The following is a 16,600-nucleotide window of genomic DNA, read 5'->3' on the forward strand; positions in this document are numbered from 1 at the left end:
GAGTTCCCAGCACTTCTAGAGACATCAAAAACCCGAAGGGACAGACAGGGAAAGAAATCAGCGCTGGCTTAATAAATTTCTGACATTGTAGAATTGTATTTTTACAGCATTAAATTTGTTTGACCCTCTTAAAAGCTTCTTGATAAGAATTCTCCTCACAGTAAAAACATTTTTGATTTAGTTCGCTGCAAAATGGCCACTCCTTTCAGCAATTGTATCCTTCGATGGCTACTTAATCGAACGAGGTAACTGATCTGTTCACTATTCTACAGTAGAATTGCAGAAGCATTATCTCGAAAGTAGATTCATTTAAAATTTTACTAATAAACACAGATACACTTCCACGATTTTAATATTATTCACTTGGATCGAGAATACTATTACGAAGGAGTACTTTTGGGAATCAAAAAGTGCTATTCTTTCAATCGAATCGACCCCCCTCGACACCAGCTATTGAAGTTGCCACTTGCCAAACCAAAATTAAAGGCAAAGACGTTTGCATAGCTTCCACCTGCATCCCCCCAGAGCCTCAGTTAGCCACCTACGGCTTTGCGATATAACGGCATGGGGTTGCTTTCATGACGATAATCGATCTACTACCTTACTCCTTGAGCTTTGCGACAACTTCAGTATGACCATTTTGAACACGGGTGAAATGACACGGATTCCTTCCCGACCTGCCCGTCCGAGCGCCTTAGACTAGACCCTCTGCTCGACATCGCTGCGGTTATTGCATGTGGAAGGTAGTTTTTGATCCCTACGGCAGCAACCATCTGTCAATCGTAATTACTATTGTTATCGGTTCATGGCCACCGAATACAATCAATTCTTCGTATGACCTCACACGAAATATTAATTAATTAGTTCGCAATATCCGACAAAATCGAGTTCACACAAGACTTCCTCCGGAGAATCTGCCAAGAGATGATTGTTGAATTTATTTAATAAGTTACTTGACGGTAACGTTGCCTCTCATGATTGGAGGGAAGTGAAGGTCATCGCCATCCAAAAACCAGGAAAACCAGCCTCCGGCCACAACTCATATCAACCGATTGAAATGCTGTCATGTATCCGAAAATTGTTCGGGAAATTGATCTTGTTTCACCTCGACAATTGGGTCGAATCAAATGGCTTCGCAAAGGCTCCCTACTCTACAATTTTACGTGAATGGCATTGACGAATGTTTTGTCAATTTCTGTACGCTAAGACAACTTGCCTGTGTCGCTATCACAGGTCCCAAAGCTATCGATTTGCAAGGACCATTGCAAGATACCTTGGACAATTTATTTGCTTATATCGAGTTATTTATTATATCGAGTTCTCCAGGGAGGAAACTGAGCTAGGCGTATTTTCAAGAAAGCGTGAACCAGCGCAACTACAAATTCAATTAATAATTCAACTATTGCTAGGGTTTCAACTTTCAAATATCTCGGGGTCTGGTTCGACTCTAAAGGTACCAGGGAATGTCACATTAGGTATCTGAAACAGAAATGCCAATAAAGGATTAAATTTCTACGTGAAATAATCAGAACATGGTGCGGTGCCCACCCAGGAAACCTGATCAGGCTGTACCAAACAACGATATTGTCGGTGAGTACGAGAGTACGGGAGTTTCTGTTTCCGCTCTACTGCTAACATATATTTCATCAAACTAGAGTGAATCCAATATTGTTGTTCGCGTATTGCTTTGGGTTGCATACACTCGACTTATACGATGAGTCTAGAAGTGCTGGCGGACGTCCATCCGCTGAAAAATCGATTTTGGCACCTCTCATATTGTTTGTTCATCCGATGCGATATCTTGAATCTGCTAGTAATCGCAAATTCCGAGAGGATTGTCGAGCGTAATTCTTAAACCCAATTTATGTCCTTGTACTTCGATTACATGGCGCAAAATGTCAATCCTTCTTCATATTCTCCCAACCGTGTCAAACCCCCACATGCTTCCGATTCAAATGTATTCTTCGACTCATCCATGAAAGATGACGCATCCATGATCCGTGGAATCCCAGATCACATACGTCCGCAAGTGATCCCAAGCATTTTTCATAGTAAATTTCGATAAATCAACTGCAACAAGATGTTTTACACCGACGGGTCATACCTCGATGGCTCCACCGCCTTCGGTATATTCAATCAAAACCTCGCCGCCTCATTCAAACTCAATGATCCTGCTACAGTTTACGTAGCAGAACTTGCTGCTATTCAGTATACCCTTTGGATTATTGATACTTTGCCCACCAATCATTACTTTACTGTCTCGGATAGGCGTAGCATAATAGTAGCTCTGCATTCAATGAAACCTAGAAAGCACATTCCATATTTTCTGGGGAAAATCTGGGAGCTCCTGTGTGCTTTGTCGTACAAGATTACCTTAGTTTGGGTTCCCTCGCATTGCTCCATCTCAGGTAATGAAGAAGCGGACTCTTTAGCTATGGCGGGTGCTTTAGAAGGTGACATCTACGAAATACCAATCTGCTTCAATGAATTTTTCAATATCTCTCGTCAGAGGCACGTATGTGGGTCGGGATTACATTCATGTGATGTCTCGGCTCATGTCTAATTACTACAGGCTAGACGTTCATATCCGACGTATTGAACTCGGAAATAGCGGTATCTGCGCTTGTGGCAACGGTTGGATTCTGTTCGGGTCCGAGGAAGATCACCCAATGTCCCGGCTGTAACCCGTCAGGGTAACAATTTAGCACTGGGTGGAAATATACCTTTTTTGTGTATACACTCCGTAGAGTGTATTTGTTTTCTTAAAGTTATGCTCACTGCTGCTCGATACCGTTCACATTTAGTTTGTTCATTTTTGTATAGTTTCGCGTTTGTGAACGGTTTTGTGCGTGCAGATAGGTGTAGAAAATTTGGTTAGACATTTGTGTATACGTAACATAGGGTTTAGTTAGGTTACCGCTCTCCTTTCTCTGAAAAAGAGGCCTGCTTATGCTGTACCATAACGATAACAGCTATGCGGCGGTGCGGTTTTGTTGGTGTTGCACGTTTTGATTTATTCGTGAGGAAGGCGGCCATCAAGTTTTTTGATAGATAGTGACGGACCACGCATCGAACAGACGCCCGATCAGTTTTGTTTGTTTTCGGGACCGCTTCCCGCCACTAGGACATAATTTCAGTGCGTGCGTGCGACGTTGAAAATCCCCGTCGGAAAGTGCCGACCCGTGGTTCGGGTACTCGTGTAAGCGGTGTTGGTTCGCCGAAGTGGGACAGCTAATAGTAAAGGAGCAGTCTCGCGTCACCGGCTATAACCCAAGGAACCGACACCGACCGTTCTCGCTATATAGGATAAGTCAAACGAGCCTAGCTCTCCTCTATAGCTAAAAGCCAAGGAGAACGAAGTGGATAAAGGATCCTCCTGGGAAGTGCACTGCGGTGACTTCCGGAATCGTTTACGGCGAGTCGACGATCCGGTGATTTATCACCGCTGTCACTAGGGAGGTTCCAACACAAGAACCAAACTCACCTCTCTAGCTAAAAGACAAGGACCGCTGCCGGAGCAGCCAACGAAGATACGACCGGAGGAGAACGCGGCCGTTGTTGACCCGGCCGGTCGAAAGATACCGCACGTCGCCAGCAGCAGCCGATTAATTATCAGCAGTGAAAGGTAAGTGGACGCAGCAAATAAAAGTTGGTAAATTTGGTTTATTTATTTGTTTTCTTTTTGTTGTTTAGAAAATCCGAAACTCTGTTCGAAGCACCTAGGACGCCCTGAAAAGAAGAGTCCATCGGGCAAACAAGAACCCGGATAGTGGGCAAACCCCTACTTACATTTACTTAAACGGTGCGAAATGTACTGGCAAGCCGCTATCTCCTCTATACGTCCCTCGAATACAGCTTCTTAAAAACTGTCAATTAACTGTCCATTTCGCCTGTACCGTACACCAACGATGGTTTGATACGACTTCCAGCTGACGAAACATCTCTGTCGACTGAGCCAATAAACACAGGACCTAGAGCACAAATACCACACATGCAACGCGGTGTGTTGCCGATCCACATCTGAGTCGTACTACGAAATCGTCTGGAGGAACCCTTGCCGGTACGAGGAAGACCGCCCGGCGTCCCAATACATGATGCTTCTTGATGAAGACCGTTCGAGTCTATAATCCTTGCAGTTGTTTCCCGATGTTGGAAACTGAAAGTTAATATCTTTCTCCCCCTGTCAGCTTTGTCCACCCCCTTCCCCTTGTCGCTGATACCCAGATGAAGAAATGCACCCCCCCCCCCCCTGAATATCTTCCCAAAACATATTTACCCCGCTTGACTTCTCTAGTTTTAGTTGCTCCATATATAATCTCGTTAAGAAATGCCCAACAAATCTTTAATGCCCCCTCCCCTTCTAATCTTGAATCACTCCCTCTAGTTATTACTAATTTTAATATCATTGCAAAATGTTCCTCTTAGTTAATAATTAATTGCTCCCAAAAATTTCCTGCTATCAATCCTATAGTACATTACTATATAAAAACACACAACCTGTAGATTATGCCCTTTCGGATGGGCGAATTAATATGACGGAATTCTACCGCCAGGCGGCGCTAGTAAGCAATATTTTTTTTTGATTTACAGTATCTAAAGAGTCTGATTTTTCAGCAGATATATGTTGTTCTGGAGATCAAAACCTACGAGGAGGTATGCGAATTAGTTTGATATTCTGCCACTACGTGGCGCTAGTGAGCATACCATTTTTGACCTACTGTGTCTCGGATTCCTGATTTGTTAGCAGGACGGTGTGTTCGATATAATGGCACAAGAGATAAAAACCTACGAAGTGATACACTGAACACTTTAGGATTCTGGGTAGCGCTAGCGAACATGCACATTCATGATTTCTGAATCTGAAGATTGCGACTGTTTAGAAATGCAGTGTCTTTGCAAGAGTTGATGATTTAAGAATTTTGAAATCCTGGCACCATGCGAAACCTATGACAGGACGTGTAATGCAGAAAATGTAAATGTCACCATGAACCAGATCTTTCTTGACAGTTTTCAATAACTACGCAGTCCTAGTATCCTTACTACATCCAAAGTGTCTTATGAAAATATTTGGAACATCTTTTTCAAATGTATTTACCAAGCAAATAAGTAAAAGGAATGGATACACGTAAACGTGTATCGTGCGAGTGTTTTATTCTATTCAATAGTTATAGCTATAAGGTTCTCGAATCAAGTCAGTACGTTGAACAAATTGAAGAACAACTGTGTTTGTTTAGCATTATTCTGTATTCAGAAAGGTTGTGTCATTACTTCTGTGCGTGTTGTAAGTAGCCTCTTTTAATGTTACGCAAATGGTTGACATGAGTTTTACAACTTCCAAATCTAAATTTCTTTGCGCGCATATTTCAAAATCATGAATAAATAAAATTTCATGAACATTGCATCAGTGTTAAAAAATTAGTTTAGTGGAGTAAGAGTAACGTCATCAGACAATTGAGTGAGCTTATTTTCGGAATATCATCGATTTATTCTTACCCTTGTTGACATTCGCCATTTTCTGTTTTAGTTCGAAGAAAAAAGAAAACGAAAACCTTTCAATGAATTCGAAAATTAAGATACAGTAGGTCGAAAAACTACATGTTCAAGGTCACTAGTGCCTCCTAGTGGAAGAATACCATACTATTCGATATATCACCTCGAAGGTTTTGATCTTGTGAGCAACTTTGCCGAAAGCACTTACTCGCAAAAAATTTTTAGATGCATTAGGTCGAATAACTGAGATGCTCACTAGTGCTGCCTAACGGTAGTTTTCTGAAGCAGTATAACGGCCACCATTTTATACATTTTATGCTCACTGGCACCACCTAGCGGCAGAATTTAATTTCAAACTATTTTGTCTTCCATAGTCTAGCTCTTGATCTTCTGAACAAGTTTGCTGAAGAAAGTAACCCTCTACATAATCGAGATCATAAGATATGTTCAACATAATATTGTTTGGTAGATCTTCCGTGCGTTCTATTGGTCTGGTTTTATCAAACAATTTCAGATTGTATTGTTACACTTGAGGTATATTAGCGCACAAAAATTATTGTATCTTGTCCAAAACATGTTTTCTGAGGAATATATATATATATATATATATATATATATATATATATATATATATATATATATATATATATATATATATATATATATATATATATATATATATATATATATATATATATATATATATATATATATATATATATATATATATATATATATATATATATATATATATATATATATATATATATATATATATATATATATATATATTAGGGTGGGACAAAAATTAGATTTCAGCTCCGAGCAACTTTTTAGGTACCATTTGGGTCCTAGAACAACTGTGCAAATTCTTAGCTCGATCGGTGAAACTATATGTTCGCGCCCACTGTTTAAAGTTTACATAGGATTTTGTATGGGAAAATTAACTTTTACAAAATAATTCCTCCAGGAGTCGCCCATTACTTCCTAAAAATAAATCGTTAAATGACTTTTAAAGGAAATTTAACAAAGAAACAAAGTCTCGAAAACCACAAAACGATCTGACGCTTGAGAAAAAAGTTATTAAGCAGAAACTGATTGATGCTCTGACGATTGATAAAATATTCATTTTTTCTAGCACCACTGCTGTTGGTTGTCCAATTATACGCAATTTTGTTTTAATCCTCCCTTAATGTGTCTAAATCGTTTATCTACACTATTTGGCCACTTCGCATGGTTTGGAGGGATAAATTGAAGCTTATTTTGTACATAAGAAAAGAAAGTTGAAACTTTTTGTATATAATTAGACTGTCAGAAGCAGTGATGCTATGAAAAGTGAAATTTTCATCAATCTTCAAAACATCAATCGGTTTTTCTTTAATAACTTTTTCCACAAGCATCAAATCGTTTTGTAGTCTTCTAGACTTTGTTTCCTGGACAAATTTCCTATAAAAATCAGACATCTATTTATTTTTAGGAGGTAAGGGGCAACTCTTGGAAGAATTAATTTGCAGAAGACAATTTCCCCATACGAAATCCCATGTAAACTTTAAACCGCGGGCGCAAAAATATAGTTTCACCGATCGAGCTGAAAATTTGTAGAGTTCTTCTGGGAGCTAAATGGGACTCAAAAAGTTACTCGGAGCGAAATTTTATTTTTTTCATATAACCATGTCCCACTCTAATATATATATATATATATATATATATATATATATATATATATATATATATATATATATATATATATATATATATATATATATATATATATATATATATATATATATATATATATATATATATATATATATATATATATATATATATATATATATATATATATATATATATATATATATATATATATATATATATATATATATATATATATATATATATATATATATATATATATATATATATATATATAGGGTGTTTGGTTCATGAGTAAGAATCTCTCGAGGGATGATTTACTGTCATATTTGGAGCAAAAAATCGCTCTACACATACCATCAAATCTCAACCGTTACAGAGTTATTGAACTTTTTGTGTTAAAAACTTAGTTGTTTTAAAATAGCTCTAACTCAAAAAATATACTTTGTATTTCAAATCTTTTAGATACATTGGATAGGTGAGAAAATTTTCCACTGAAATGTCCTCAAATGTTTCAGCTAATTAGGTTAAGTAATCTTTTCACAGTAATTTATTTAAAATTTAACAATTTTGATCGATTTTTCGTTCACTTCGCGAAAATATTAATAGTTAACATCACTATTTTAATAATTCAAATTGTTAGTCTTGAAAAGTTGTATAATTTGTTCTTTGACATGATACACTTATCTTGTCTTGTTTTCGTGTGTTTGGGTTATTGAACTTGGATATTTTTATCTCATATTCACTAATACTAGCTCTTATTGAAAAAGTATGGCACTTATTGTACCTTTTCTTATTTTTATTCGAAAGCCAGGAAAATTTCGCAGAGAAAAATTTATTAATACCTTCCAGTTAAGTGAATTTAGTATACTTTTAAAGGTTAATTAGTTTAAAGTTAGTGTTATTATTAGCATTTTCGTTATTTTCTTAAAATAGTAAATAATAAACTTCACCACAATTATCATAGAATCAATGCATCTCAGCAATTTCTACAATTCTTCCTTTGACTCCATTCAATCATCTCTTTTAGTTTCGAAGCAAAATAATTTTTATCTTCTCGTTGCATATGCAAAAACAACGATTTCGAACCCACTGCATTTGTGATAAGGACATGCAGTGTTAACTATTAAATTGCAGCGAAATGAAAAGCGGTAGGGATAAAGTGTTAAATAACAAGTTGTAGAGAATATTAAGGGGCACCAAATGAACAATAGTGACGATAAATTTAGTTGATTAATAATTACAATAATTACAAAACTCACCAAAAACGTAAATTTTGAGTTATTTTACTAGTGAAAAGTCATGTAATACACTTAACTAAAAGATATCTGTACATACATCGAAAGGAAATTTTCTCAGCTTTCCAATAAATCCCTGATAATAGCGATATAAAGCATATTTTTTAGATTAGAGTCTTTTAAGAACTTGCAAGTCAATTACAGGAAAAGTTTAGAAGTCAAATTACAAGGAAACGAGAAGAGATAGGGATATTATGTTGAAGAACAAATTATGTATCGTCCCCAAACCCAACTTTTGGATAATAGATATTGCTATAATCATAATTCATTATTTTGAGAAAATTAACAAAAACCTCATCAAAAACACTAACTTTTAACTACTTTACAACTAAAAGGTAATTAAAACTAATTATCTGAAAGATATGAAAACATTATTCAATAGAAAATTTTCTCACCTTTCCAATGGCACTAAAATATTTAAAATACGAGGTATACTTTTTGAGTTAGAGATGTTTAAAGATAAACAAGTTTTTTACACAAAAAGTTCAATAACTCTGTAACGGTTGAGATATGATGGTATGTGTAGAACGATTTTTTGCTCCAAATATAACAGTAAATCACCCCTCGAGAGATTCTTACTCATGAATCAAACACCCTGTATAATGTAATAAGTTAAGTATTTTTAATTGAGATTTACGTGTCCATTCAATTCTTTTTTCGAAATGTACTTAAATCGCTAAACTTGGCGTCTATTGGAATATTTGAAGCTGGGATTTTCATTTTACCAGGTATACAATATGAATTATCATTCAACTTCTTACGAAATTTTCAGAGATAAGCTATCCTAATTACATAATACACAACATATGAAAATTTTAACTGCAAAAATTGTCAGATTTCAATCTTTCTTTAGAAATCCAGACCTCCTCTAGAACTCATGACCCGGGGTACACATCTTGTCCCAGCCCCCATCTCAGGGGCCCTGATTACATTACATCATTTCCGGGTGCCTCGAATAAAGCTTTGAATCGAATTCTTTTTTTTTTTTCGTGCGCATCAAATTGCGACTACAATTTCCCACAGTGATCTGCACCACCAACAGGCTGTTATTGCTGTTTGTTTTGCTAGACGGCGTGGAGAGCGTGTCTCGCCAGTTGAGAACGAAGCAAAGCGTAGACAATCGTTTCGAGAGATAAGAATGAATCTCCCCCTTTCGTCTGTATTTTGGCGGAAAATCGCCCCAAGCATGTTCCATGTGGCGGGCGAGTGTCCCATTCGTCAGCAGCGTCAGGAGGAGAGCTTTTCAACATTTCAGGCTCTGTTTTTGTTCGAAGTCTCGCAGGGATTTATTTATTCTGAGATGAGCTGAGCAAAAAAACATCTCGTTCAGTTCGTGTCGGATGCTGGATCGGTTCGGTCGTGTTTTCAACAATCGCTTTTCCCTCGACCCGCGGCTTAAGTGTTAGGCACAGTTTTTTTTGTGCCTGTTCACTATCATTGCTTCTCGTGCTGTTTGTCTATTTTTTGCGTGCTGCTCCCTTCTGTTATCAGTGAGCATATCTTCCTGCCAGCCAGTAGCGCTGTGTATGCCAGTGTCTGTTTGTGTACTCCTTTATCAATAACTTTTTCCTTTTTCGACAGTGCTTGCGTTCGTGAAAATTCATCTGTTTTGTGCGTAAAGTAAAGGATAAGAATATCTACTCCTTCCGAGCAACTGGCCATCATCAGCAACATTATGAAAGGAAATAATTAACTGACCAATCCTACTGAAAGAACTGTGTACACTCTTCGCAGTGAAGTAATCGTTTTATTTTCCTTCTTGTTCTTTCAAATTGCTTTCGGAAAATTGTGTAAGTGTCCTCAAATAAAAAAATCTTCACGGAAGATTTATCGTGTGCGCTTCGACTCGAACAGTCAAACGATATTGTGAAAAAAAATGTGCTCAAAAACTTCGTTCTCTCTCGGTTCCGATGCGACCACGATTATCAAGTCACTGGCTGGAGGACTATAGAAGTATTGAATACTGCGTGGAATCACATCAATAAGATTGAAGGCTCACTTCTGAACCACAACAATAAATCTTTTACACGCTTGTGCGATTACGCGGCACAGTGGCTCGCATGAATCCTGTGGGACATACTTCCGTAATGTGGACTTGATGGTCACTCGGTACAGTAGCTGATACACGGATTGGTCGTATCACTCCCATACGGAAATTCGTGTGTGGCATCCTTCTACCCAAACCGTTAGCTAAATCGGAATTCTATATGGTATATAAAGCAACATTGATAATATAGAATAAAAATATACTTTGTTCATAAATAAATATTGGAAAGGAGACATGTTGATAACTCACATAAAAATCAAGGGCCTTTCCTGAAAACGACGAGGTCTTTGAACACCATCAATCATGTTGGAACGATAAAAATCACAGATTTGGCAATACAAAACCTATTGTGGAATTTTGACATTGTATTTAAATTTATGCGTTGGTAAAATTTGGCAAAATGTTCGATATATTTTACCGACGGTGGTTGCTTTGTATTTAGCGACGTTAGAACCCAAATAGTAAAGGAGGCATTGATAACCAGGAAGGAGTGGGTTTAAAGGAATGAACCTCCCTTTCCCACACAAATAAATCGTATTAATCCACCTAGTGATGCTATTGTTTTTCTCATTTATGCAATCTATGCATCCATGGCAGTATGGGTTCGTGAGAAAGTATTCAAGAATCACGAACCTGCGAAGAGTAGACGCGAATAAATTTATTTGAAAAGCACTTAAGAATTTGGATGTAATATTAGATTAATCGGTGTAAGCTAATGTTTTTCTTCCTACTAACATACTTTAAATTAGTGGTTTTTATTGAAGTATTTTAAAGCATTTCGTTAATTAGCTATTCTTTATCAGTTAAATATTTCTATGTGTGGCTTTATCATATTACTATTATAAGTCGACATAGTTTTGAAATTTATTTTGTCTGTCTAATTTCTTAAAAAAATGCCCAAAGGTAACAGCAAAGAAACTTGGATTCTTCCAAATTTTGTTCCGGTTGTCAGAGTGCATTAGATAATAACTATTTTCATCAGACAATACGTGTTGGTCTCAACAGGCTAAGAGACTCCAATATCAGATGAAATGATTTAAGCAATAGTTTCGCAAAAAAATGAAAGATAAGATGAATATTGAGATTTGCAAATTATTGGTCCAATTCCGACTAAAACTTGTCAACCAATTTGCAAGTGCTTCGTTCGCGAAAATTTGATCAATTGTACACTTATTTACCTTTCTTAAAAAAAGATAGATATAAAAACCGATCAGTTTTTCTTACTTTTCACAAGGTCTGTAAGTCCGGGGTAAGCCAATCGATTCAGTTTGACGATTTGGGCCACTGTCTGTATATATTTCCGTCTGTGTTTGTATATGAAATAAACTCATTCGTGTTTCTCAGAAACAGCTTGACCGATCTTAACAAAACTAATCTCAAATGAAAGGTCCAATAAACAAACAGAACGCTATGCAATTGTTTAAAATTTTGATGTTTAGTTTCAAAGCTATGGATTTTTTTTTCAAAGTTATTGAAATTGTATATGAAAAAATTGTGTATTGTATTTAAACACTAAAAACTTTTTAGTTAAAAAAGTTGTGTAAAAGGTAAAGGCTTGTGCAGACAATCCCTTTAAATGATGTGAAAATACACAGAAAAAAATATCATGAAATTTTCATGTTACATACACAGTGCTCTACACACTGAAAATATAAACTAGTAAATATAATGAAATTGATCGTGCTATGCAGAGTTTATTCGTCGACTTCTGTAACGAAGTAATTTCGTGTATTGTAAATACTAGGTTTCGTTCACTTCATGAACTGAAGAATGTCCGCTTGGTGAACGAAACGTTTTGGAAATATTACTTATTTAGTGTACATAATGATAATGATAATTTTTCGTGAAAGAATCGAAATGTTTCGTTTATTTCAATAAATGTTTGTGTATATTACGAACAATTTCGTTGGTCGCACGAATTCATTCTCGTTCATCTTTGACAAGTTTTCGTATTTATTAGCATATTATTTTGGCAGAATATGGATCGAGGTCGGTTTCTTTGTGAATTATCCCGGAAGAGAGAAAAACTGAAACTTATTCATACAAAACCAACGCGATGGCTCAACTGAATCCAATCGAATCTGTACTGCTCCGGATTCCGGATCAACTAGAAGTGAAAGAGGTTCAGAAAATCTTCCTGAAACCGGTGGACACGGATACTGTTATTGACTATTAGAACGTCGTGATGAAAAACAATTATCCAACGTATAGTAATGACACCATATTCTACTTCTATTGAAGACACATTCCACGCACTTGTATCGCTTACCTCATGAAAATAAATCTGCTAATATAAGTAAAAGTTGTTCTGAAATATGTTGGTATAGGTTTAAGGCTCCCAAATCATAGATATAGAGATTTTTTTTAAAAGAATTTTATGACGGTCGTCAATGAAAACCAGTAATACATTTATGATTTGTTTTTAAGCCTAGAACGTTGCACTAGGGTACAAATGTACCCCACGCCTTCTTTGGGGCCATGTAAAAACGGCATTTACTGACCTGGGACCCTAACCATAATTCAATTTAGAGTTCCTAGTAGGAGTAGGAAAAGATGGTATAGCCAGTTTGCTTATAGCCTTCATGGAAGCAGGTGTCAAAGTTGGCGTGTGGTACATTTGTACCCCAGTGTACGGTTGCCGTTAGTGTTTCGTCAGATTTCGTGCTGTCAGTGGAAATGTGATTCGTGACAATACCAGTTTAAATACTGGTTGTTTTACTACGGTAGTAAAAATTAGTATTATATTATCGTTTTTAATAGTTTATTTAATTAATTTATGAATAATTTTGAAACGGAACAAAAAATCGTTCTCATTTTTGCTGATTTTTATTGTTTTGTTGTTTTATAGTTTTTTATAGTTTTTCAAAGCAATGGCTCGCAAGTATAATTTGCGCACAATAACAGCTGTAACAGTAACATTGCGTGTTACCAATGTATTACTGTTCAGAAATATTTTTTTTCCTTTCAATTTTCACCAATTTCGTGGTATTTTCCGAAACCCGATTTTTAAACTTTCACTCTTCAAAATAATTGCAGTTGTTCAGAAATATAGAAATTCCATTTTATACCTATCAAGATCATTCTTTAAACTTTTAGAATCATTTGATTTTTTTTAAATCGGTTGAAAATTCGCAAAATTATAGTAATTTTTGTGAAAAATCTCAAAACAGCGATTTTTTCACTTTTTATTTTGTTCAAACCAATTTATGTATCATTGATTCAATAAATTCCGTACTTTCACTTAAGCAGCTGTTTTTGCAATTAAAAAACGAAGAAAATGGTGTATTATACATTTCTTTTGTTTGCATTTTTACCTGCAAAAATTGCGATCAAACACGTGGGGTACATTTGTACCCCAGTGCAACGTTCTAGGATGGAAAACGCAAGTGCAACGTTCTAGGGCTAATAATTGAATTGATTTTTCCGTACCACACCGATAGGTTTGTAATAAAATTAATTTGGAGTAATCTTAAATTCCATTTTATTGTTCACATATTGTAGAGAGATTTTATCTTTGGACGCAGATTTATTGAGTGAATGGATCGCCGGATAAAAGAGGGACCAAAATTTACCATTTTTGCGTTGTCCCCTAACGTAAAAATCATGAAATCTTTTCAGAAGCTATTAGTACTCATCAATACCTTTTTAAAAATGTGCTATTTGTATATAACAAGCTTTGAAATCGTAGTGTCAAATCACATATATTTTGCGCGTACCCAACATCTTGCTTCGGTCCAGCACTTTGGACCCCGTTTTTTGGTTACTTTACCCCAAAAAGAAAATATAGGGTAAGCGGTTTCACATGTTTCGTGTACTAGTCGTTGACATATTTGTTAAAGATATTATTTAGTGCTGTTTAACCGTGATAATCAGGCCCGGTCCAGCTGATGTTGCGTACGAAATACTTGCCTGACAGCTTCCCCCTGGTATAGAAAAGTAAAGTAATTTTTGTTTATATTTGGGCTTAGGTAGGTCGCCGCTCTCCTCTCGCTGCAAAAGTGTGTTGACTGTGCTCGTAGACCTGTGCGTCGCCGCGCCATGCCGCCGGTAAATTTTAACAAACGCCGACGCCGAAAGGTAGACTGGCGGCGCGCCGCCGACACCTTTTTCTCACACCGACAATTCACGAACTTGAAAATCGTTGACTCATAATTTTATCCACAAATCTAGGAATATTGTCTATGGTCCGAATATATGACTTTAGCTGATTCATGATTTATCACATATTGATCTTTATTTGGTATTAGTGGTTGTGAATTAGATCACAAAATTAACAAAGTCTTGATATTTTCTCGAAAATCATTACACGATACTCGGAATATAATTCATGGATCCATTCTTGCTTCGTCAACTGGTTATGATTGCGAGCATATAAGCTACAATTCACCATTCGTGCGCGTGGAATGAATTGTTAGTAATACATGTTGTTTTTTGACCTGGTTTACTGCAGAAATATTTATCAACAGACAGAGCATATTTTTAACCAACCGAACACATCAACATGATCAATAACAGCTGTAACAGTAACATTGCGTGTTACCAATGTATTACTGTTCAAAAATATTTTTTCCATTTCAATTTCCACCCCACTTCGTGGTATTTTCCGAAACCTGATTTTTAAACTTTCACTCTTCAAAATAATTGCAATTGTTCAGAAATATCGAAATTCCATTTTATGCCGTATCAAGATCATTCTTTCAACTTTTAGAATTATTTCATTTTTTTTCAAATCAGTTGAAAATTCGCAAAATTATAGTAATTTTTGTGAAAAATGTTAAAACAGCGATTTTTTCACTTTTTACATTTCTTACAAAAGAAATGTATAGGATTCGCTCAAACTTTGAAAACTTTTTCCGAGGCCCGGAGGGCCGAGTTTCATATACCAATCGACTCAGCTCGACAAATTGAGACAATGTCTATATGTGTGTGTGTATGTGTGTATGTGTGTATGTATGTATGTACAAAATGTCATGTAATTATCTCAGCAATGGCTGAACCGATATTAATGAAACTAGTTTCAAATGAAAGGCCTAACGCTCCCATTTGACACTATTATTTTTGTTTTTCGATATGTTGTTTACTTTCTGAGATATGGGTAGTTTTGTAAAAAAAGGGCTGGCTTGAAGCGAATAACTTTCGAACAAGGCAATTATATCGCACAAACTAAACAGAAACGAAAAGCTTATGAAAATACCTTTCCAACAAGCTATAGATTGTCAAAATCCGTTCCCAAACGGCGGAGATATTGAACATTTTGTGTTTTTATTCCTCGCTTATCAATTTTCACCAACTGAAAACGAGATCGTTATGTACAGAGTATTTCTTTACTGGTGTTTTAGGGGTAAAACTAAACCGATTTTGAACATCGGGGTATGAAAACACATCTACGTGATTCAAGGAATTCGATTATGAAAGCGTTTTGTGAATTACCTATATAATAATTGAACTATTTCTCCAAAAGCAATATGTAAGTTCACTTCAAAAACAAAATAATGCGTTCATAGTGATTTTTTTTTCTAGAGTTCATGTATTTATCCCTTGGATTAGGCGTTGCGTTCAATCGTGAAGTAAATTTTGTATGGTATATAATTATACAGTTCATCAAGTAATTCACCTAGTAATGAGATAAGACTTCTCATACAATTATACTCGTGGCATCACCGAAAGAAACTGTATTTTTGAATCCCAAAACTCTAGCAAAAATTTAGCTCTTTGCAAAATTTAGATTATATTGGTTATGGCGCAAAAATTACTACTTACATTATTTATAATAAGGATGTAAGGAATCAATATATCGCATAATATACCTATAAAAATAAGGTCTGGCATGGCCTCACATGCCCTCCCCATCTCTGTCTCACTCTCTCTTTCTCTCCCTCTCTCTCTCTCTCTCTCTCTCTCTCTCTCTTTCTTCATGTTGGTGACAACTTTCACGACTCACATCTATCTTGCTATTTCTCTATCCATTTCTAAGTTGTGTGATAAGATTCTCTGCTAATCTTTATTAATATTCAAGCTGATTTCATGTGTGCGATGTAATTGTGAAGGTTTGAGAAAACAAAACTATTTTTTGTCTGTTACCCTATTATTTTCTTTGCATTTTAGTGTA

At 36.0% G+C, this 16,600-nt stretch overlaps 2 protein-coding genes across 6 annotated transcripts in view; one reads left to right on the plus strand and one right to left on the minus strand.

Annotated features, from left to right (window-relative positions):
• Positions 1-16,600, minus strand: part of LOC131677810 (uncharacterized) — a 190,274-nt gene that overhangs the window by 10,503 nt on the left and 163,171 nt on the right. The window lies entirely within an intron of this gene.
• LOC131677807 (protein tolkin-like) overlaps positions 9,788-16,600 on the plus strand; it is a 137,315-nt gene continuing 130,502 nt past the window's right edge. Inside the window, exons 1-2 of one of the 5 annotated variants that reach the window (XM_058957862.1) lie at positions 9,788-9,968; positions 10,026-10,234. The gene's annotated coding sequence lies outside the window, so the exon portion shown is untranslated. The other 4 variants (XM_058957861.1, XM_058957860.1, XM_058957864.1 and 1 more) reach the window with 4 other exon arrangements.

This window comes from Topomyia yanbarensis, chromosome 1 (assembly GCF_030247195.1).
Source record: "Topomyia yanbarensis strain Yona2022 chromosome 1, ASM3024719v1, whole genome shotgun sequence".
NCBI lineage: Eukaryota > Metazoa > Arthropoda > Insecta > Diptera > Culicidae > Topomyia > Topomyia yanbarensis.